At 35.3% G+C, this 7,856-nt stretch overlaps 1 long non-coding RNA gene across 1 annotated transcript; it reads right to left on the bottom strand.

The window, feature by feature from the left end:
• Positions 1-2,193: 2,193 nt before the first annotated feature.
• Positions 2,194-4,546, bottom strand: LOC125651002 (uncharacterized). The gene is made up of 3 exons (XR_007361223.2): positions 4,349-4,546; positions 2,637-3,893; positions 2,194-2,542 (listed from the first exon to the last, which is right to left on the bottom strand). It is a non-coding gene; the product is annotated as an uncharacterized LOC125651002 (long non-coding RNA).
• Positions 4,547-7,856: the final 3,310 nt, after the last annotated feature.

The raw sequence follows: 7,856 nt of genomic DNA, 5'->3' as shown, positions 1-7,856 counted from the left end.
AACAAGTAGCATTGTCCGATTGTTTAGATATTTCAAATTTGTATTTCTACTTCATTTGGCTAGTAGTGTAGCATCCTGTTATCATGCTTGGTATTGATAATATAATGTAGATAATTGATAATATGATGTAGTTCAATTGCAACATAAGTGATTAAACTACTTTGAACTATTTGTGATGGCGTAATGTACGATTTACGTATTGTTGTTCTGTATTCCTACGCATAGGATTGTGGTTGTCCGTTTTGTTATGAAGAATTATTTTGACTTATGTTTGTATGCAATCATATTAACTTTGATTATAATTCACTGTACAGAAATAGGACACTTTGACATTATGTACTTTTCTATATCTGAAGTTTTGTACTTAAAGTAGTCCACAGATGCTCTAGAAAGGACAATTATTTAATGGTTGTTTCGGTCACATGACCATTTTTAGAAAGTATATAAAGCGGGCAGTTTGCCAGTTTCATCATCCTGATCTGTATCGATTACATCGTTCATTTCAGCTGACCTGTTTCTATATTCATATGAAGCAGAATTTATTCAAAAACTTGTACTCGAGATGAAGAAATATCTTGCTGTAGCATTCAATTCGACATTCAGATATATCGACGACGTTTTGTCTATTAACAATGATAACTTTCATTCATATGTCGATTCGATATATCCCCGTGAGCTCGAAATAAAAGACACCACAGAGTCGTCCACTTCTGCATCATACTTAGATATTTTATTGAAAGTAGACATTAACGGCAAACTGACAACTCAACTGTATGACAAACGGGATGATTTCAGCTTCTCCATCATCAACTTCCCATATTTCTGTAGCAATATTCCATTATCACCTGCATATGGTGTTTATGTCTCTCAACTGATTCGATACGCAAGCCCTTATTCTGCGTATAGTCAGTTTTTAAGTCGAGGCAAGCTACTAACAAACAAGTTGATGGTACAGGGGTTTCAACAGTCTCGATGGAAGTCAGCATTTCGCAAATTCTATGGTCGTTATAACGATCTAGTTCGTCAATACACCATATCATTGGGTCAAATGCTGTCTGACATGTTTCATACCGATTGTTAGGCCGTTCTTGGCACACTGATTTTGACTACGGATAACTCCGTTTACGTGATCAGGATATAAGGCTCACAGCGGATGTGACCGGTCGACAGGGGATGCTTACTCCTCCTAGGCACCTGATCCCACCTCTGGTGTGTCCAGGGGTCCGTGTTTGCCCAACTAACTACTTTGTATTGCGTATAAGAGTTATGAGATTGATCACTGTTCGTTATCTTTACCTTTCATTTCAAAGAATCAAAACACTGAAATTCACTAGGTATGAAAATGTAAAAATTTTGAAGTTGCTGCTTTTCTGTATGTATATGTGAGTTCCATCCACCACAAGGATTGCAGGTTTCTCTACGATACTGCCAAATATCTCTTGAGCTAGTGGTCTTGTGTGGTTCTCAATAACATCTCGTCTTGATACATGACCAAAACCAACATAATTTGGTGTAAACGTTTCTGTCAACTCCTTTCGTGCTGTTCTTAATGCTCTCCTTACGCCACTTTTTTCAATGTTAAATAGTGTTGACAACATTTGATTTGAAAGACCAGTCCTTAACTTCACCAACAAAAGGGCAATGCACGCTCTTAAGCTACGATTCTTTGTTGATCGGATTGACTGGCAATGGGATATAACATCCCATTTAAAGTCATATAATCTGAATCAGCCAGTCCTTTGCTGGTATCAAAGTCTAATCTGCATTTTTCATTCGTGAGAGTAACTGATTTGATGGATGATATAAATGAATATTTACATTTGCCAATGCACTTCCTTATATGACAGTACTAATGAAATTGATGTTCAATTTCGTGTGACATGAAATTGGTCATGTGATCAGTTTGTTCTTGCGTATGAATACAATCACCGCTTCAAAAGTCAGTTCCTGTATTTTCACCTGGTTTCTTGCTTATGCAATGCAGTGGGGGATTTAGACACACACACCACACCCCCCTCTCGCCACAAATTTAAATAATGGAAATAGTGTGAGTAAAATTCGAGATTAGTAAAATTCCAGATTGGCACCCAAAGTGGCTAAACATTTTGGCTAATACTTGACTTTCACACACACCCTTTCGTAAACCCTGGATCCGCCACTGCAATGACATCATAACAGAAATAAACGCAGCAGGATATTTATACAGTTTATTTTGTAAAAAATAAGAATTTCATCAATTTATAAAAGAGAAACATTAAACATATCCTTCTGTTGTTTCATTTTATACAGTTTTAAATACCATCTGCAACTTCTGCATGGCGAATTTATAAAATAAAGTTATATGATATTGGAAGCGAAAACATGTAGGCAGAGTTATAAGCCTACATTTATTTACTTCATGATGATAAGTTAACCTGTTGTTTCCTGGCAACTTCCATCACGGATATGACTCGGCATGATTATAAGCGAGGCTGGTTTCGAGGCTCGAAAAATTTGCATGTACATATCAGGGTACCGGTGCGAGTCTTCTGACATTAAAATCCTACAACAGAAATCTCTCAAATGAACAAAAACTCCGTCAGTTCATTTTTATTTTATTTTACACACACTGAAGGTAAATAAAAGACGCAACCTACCTGCACTTGGTCTAAATATGTCCTACTGTCTTGAATCGTCTCCTGCATAGCTACAACCGCGAGTTCTAACGTTGAACATACCGTTGTTTCTTTCCAAAAACCCGACTAAGAGCTTAACGTTAACTTGGCCCATCATATCCACCATCAATTCTCTCAGATCCTTTGAATTTCTGTCGAAATCTGTGATCAACAATTGCGTTTTCAACTTAGTAAGCTAGACCGACGCCAGTTTCTCCATCGCTGATCGCGACCAAATCACACCAGGATGTCGTTTACTCCGCTCTTCTTGTCATTTCAGTTAACTTTACGCTCTAAATTACCTTTATTTTTACACATGTTTCGTCTTTTTTTAACATTTTCAATTAAATGTCTATATCTTATATTCTCTTTGATGTTGTTCCTAATTTTTTATTCGATAAAACTCTTACGAACTATATTTTGTGTTCTACGATCGTTATTTTGGTCATCTGCTACATAATCATGGAAGCTCGGTAAGAACACAAATCAAAATAGAAAATATAAATATAAGAAATAAGATATCATTTTTTAATGTTATTGGGATATGACATGACGTTGGTACGTGATCAAATCTACTATAACGCCCTTCGGGCGTTATAGGATTTGATCACGTGATCAACTTCATGTCATATCCCAACAACATTCAAAAATGATATATTATTTCTTAAATATATGTCACTTTTATTGAAAAGGGTTTGACATTCAGTGGAAGCAGTTGCCAGAAACTTGATCGCATCTTCCCTTAGGGAGAAATCTGATGTCATATGTATCTGGCAGCACCTTGTTCCAGGCAAGGCAGTAACATGTGACCTATCCTAATAAATATTCTGTGTCTTATATCTGTAGACACTGTTAGCAACTTCAAACAACTTCCTTGCAAATTACACAACTGGAATGGCTCTTCCCAGAAGACTGTATTGGAAGAGGAATCACTTTTGGGCTTTTCACGCACAATGTCTTTCTTGTTTTAACTGGTGGTTCATAATTTGGATCACTGTCATACAATGAATTTGAAACACAATCTGTAGTTTTGTCAACTGAATTACGAACACGACTTGCTCTGTAAAACTTGGAATAGCAGTTGGTACACGTTGCGTCTTTTTCTTGACAGGTGGTGATGGCTAGGTACACTCTGTAACTTTCGTATGAAGATCTAGTAATGAATCGCCTTTGGTCAGCTTTTGTTCTTCTACCACATGAAACACATTGATATACCTTTCGTCCACCTCTATGCATATTCTTTTAAGAGAAAAAAGATCTTAGATGTCTATACACATTTTGTAATATATGAACTAATTCATATGGAGTGCCAAATTAACATAAACCCAAATGAAAAGGTGATAACGAACGGTGATCAATCTCCTAACTCCTACAAGGAATACAATATTACGAGTTGGGCAAACACAGATCCCTGGATATAACAGAGGTGATATCAGGTGCCTAGGAGGAGTAAGCATCCCATTGTCCTGCCACGCCCACTGTAAGCCCAACATCTTGATCAGACAAATGTTCAGATAAATCTGTAGTCAAAATCAGCCAAATAATAGGTATGAAATGACGCAATGACAGGTTGCATTGGCAAACTAGATTGTTGAGAGATACAAGAGTACCGCAAACGGTACAACATACACCTATAAGACCTTCAGTGCAAAATTGCTAATTCTTTATATCCTTACACGCCTCGGTATTCTTACCAGTTTCTCAGTATTGGATTTTAATCGTTAACTTCCTTCGATCTCGTTGTCATTGCTTGTGTCACATACTTTGTTTACACTTGACGTCTGCTTAGAACTGCTTGCAGGTTTTTTTTTATAAAAGAAAAAACTGAGCCGAGCAATTCATGTGTTAAAAAACGACAACTTTTTAAAATTTTGTGATGTCCGTGTGAAAACAACGGAAATATATTTCTATGAGAGATTTATATACATGTGTTAACTTTTGTTCTTCTGGTTTACATTTCACCCCGTTGTTTTCCTGCGGATATATCTAAATTTCATCATGAAAACGTTGTTTTGACGGAAAAACATGGTTTCCGGGAAAATATGACGAATTTAATCTAGGATATCTTAGTTACTAATGTAAAAATAAGATTAATTATATCACTATTGAGAAGTCAAAAACTTGTATTTCAATGCAATGTCAAACTACTAAACATTTAATTTGTTTGAAATATGAAAGGGGCAGGTTATTGCCCCTTGCTCTTTAACATGCTATACAAAGCATATATTTACCATACTTTACTTATCCAAAATATACACAATAGAACATACACCATTAACACGTTACATAAAAGTCATTATATACCATAATAACATATAAGTCTATACACAAGACATCTTAATCACGTGGATTTTTGGTTTAGTCCTGTCTCTTTGTATGGTCTGCGGGCGTTCAAACAACGTTTTAGGCGGTTCCGCACTGTCTGAGCACTAAATCCTCTCCTTGAAATATTCTGGGCCGTGTTTACTGCAGTTAAAATCTGTTTCGCAAATGTAGCAAGCGAATTTGACTGTCTTCTCTAGGTTTGCACACGTTTTTTTGCGTTCTCCCCACATTCTGTGCTATTGCAGTTTGGGACATGCCTTCTTGGGGCACTCCTAGGGAAGGAACGCTCACATCGTAGCATTTGGAAAATGAGAAAATATCGGAAATTATCTGATTTCCTTTCAGGATTTACCACCGCGGTGGCCTAGAGATTAGAGCGTTCGCCCTGCATGCGGAAGTCCGGGTTTCGAATCCTGACCGCGACAGACCTAAGTCGTTAAAACAGGTAGTGACAGTTCCATCGCCAAACGCTCGGCATCATTTGTGAATTCCACGGGTCCTCGGAGATGACCTTAAAAACGGATGTTCCGTGTCGCAGTAGGTGTGGCACGCTAAAGAACCTTCACTGCTCAAAGGCCGTAAGCGCCGAGCAAAGGCCTTAATTTGAAGCCCTTCACCGGTCTTGGTGATGTCTCCATATGAGTGAAAATTTCTCGAGAGAGACGTTAAGCAAGATACAATCAATCAATCTTTCAGGATTAACAATAGTAATTTTTAAACCAAAAATGTACAAATCCAAATGGTTAAGATTTTTTGTGCTCGGGCTTATACCCATTTTACTCACTTGCCATTTAAAGATAGCCATCGTTGTATAATCATGGTTATTTTACCACGATAGAATAAGCTAAGGTCTGGTATATAGGACATTTTGTCTTTCAAACTTTTATTCAAATTCAAGTCAATGGAAAATATCAGACATATAGACCAATACCTTTCTTTTTTGTTCAGTGTATACAGCTATGATGCAAGTAGATAAATGGGGTCGACGAAAAACCTCACATGAGTCTCGACCAACATAAATCCTTTATATTCCAAAACTCATAGATTTACCATTTATAGCATTTTCTACAATGTAAAGTTCTTTTAATGGAAGAGTGATGTTTCTTTTGAAGATAAAACTTTCCTATATCTGCTTATTCTTTGGATATATATATAATTACAAGAAAAGTCTGACAGGTAGTTTATATTTAGACATTTCTCCGGTATATACGCACTGTGATACTTCTAGCAGACGTTTTACGTCATGTCAAGAAGTTCATTTATACACCTTCGTAAAGATAACATTGAATTTAAAAGATAAGATAGATAGATATACCTTCGAATATCTTCCATTATTTTGTAGACACGCGACTTCTACCCACGTTGCATAAATATATGTTGATGCTGATATTACACAATGTCCGTTGAATCATATGTTTCATAATAATTCTTCAAATGATTAATCATTCTTATGAAATGAATGATGATTTATTATGGCATCTCCAAGATTATTGATTGAAAAGTGCTTCAAATTTCATGACATGTGCAGAAATCCCAAAGGGTTTAGTTTTAGGACCCTTCGTATTCGTTCTACATAGCTGACAATGTTGGTAGTTTGGTGAGACTGCTTGATGACACGTCATTTTTTTTTCACTGTGTAATTTGAAAAAATCAAAGTCCTGAAGGGTCACAAAGGCGTCGATTTTTTTAAACTACAAAATTGTAGATAAAACAGCGAATTCTTTACCATAGCATTAATTATATATGATACTGAAATACTTGCAATTTTAATCAAATAAAAAAATAATATGAAAGGTATTACAGTAAAACTCGAATATAGCGAACACGGATATAGCGAAATTACGGCTATAGCGAAGTGAAAACGATTTCCCCGGCAAATTCTTTATATATTCTATATAAAAATCTGCGTTTATAACGAACACGGATATAGCAAATTTACGGATATAACGAAGTGAATTCCTACTCCCCTTGAATTAATAATGAACGTAAAAATCACCTTTTATAACGACTTTATTTTTTTCATTTTAATCTCTTTGTGATTTTAACAATCGCTTTCCATTGACATAAAGGATCCACACTTATTACAAAATTTATGTTTGTATTTTTTTTTAAAAGGTTGTTAACGCAAAACAATACTTACACATACGTTTAGGAAATATATTGTCGGTATTGTTTACTATTCTCGTTAATTACATTTGAAGTTTGATTGCATTTATTTTATCGTATACTCCTTTACAAGTAAATGTCAATTGCAACAGACTGTACATGTATGTATTGTGCAAAATTTTGTTGACATTTCTCTTTCGACATGTTCTTGCATTACTTAATAATCCATCAAGATAAATTATCATATATAAATCAACGTGTATATTTCTTGTATAAAAATATTTCTTCTCGAAAAAATATATAGGCTTCATTTCTTTTATATATGTATTGTTAATGATAAGGAACACAAGATTTCCCAGTATGCTAATGATACATCCCTAATTCATGCCGGTTCTGCAAAATCTCTACATGTTGATCTTGACACATTAGATTTCTTTGGTAAACTATCTGCTTTAAAAATACATTGCTCAAAAACAAAAACAAAAAAGCCCCTATCTTTGCTCCTGACGAAAATATTAACAGCTGTGAAGGAGAAACTTCAAACTTACTGTGCGACTACATATACCAGAAGTGGTGTGAATCAAATGTGGATTCTAAAAAATTCTAAAGAACTTGAAATCGCAAAACTTTTCCCAAATCAATAACATCAAAACGTATGACTTTTCAACACTATACACGACCATTCCTCACGATAAATTAAAGACTACACTTTTTGACATAATAGACAGTTGCTTTTTCAACAAAAATGGAAAAAGAAATATTCATATCTAG

This window comes from Ostrea edulis, chromosome 5 (genome assembly GCF_947568905.1).
Source record: "Ostrea edulis chromosome 5, xbOstEdul1.1, whole genome shotgun sequence".
NCBI lineage: Eukaryota > Metazoa > Mollusca > Bivalvia > Ostreida > Ostreidae > Ostrea > Ostrea edulis.
Note: the sequence above shows the minus strand (reverse complement) of the source record. Positions and strands in the feature narration are given on the sequence as shown.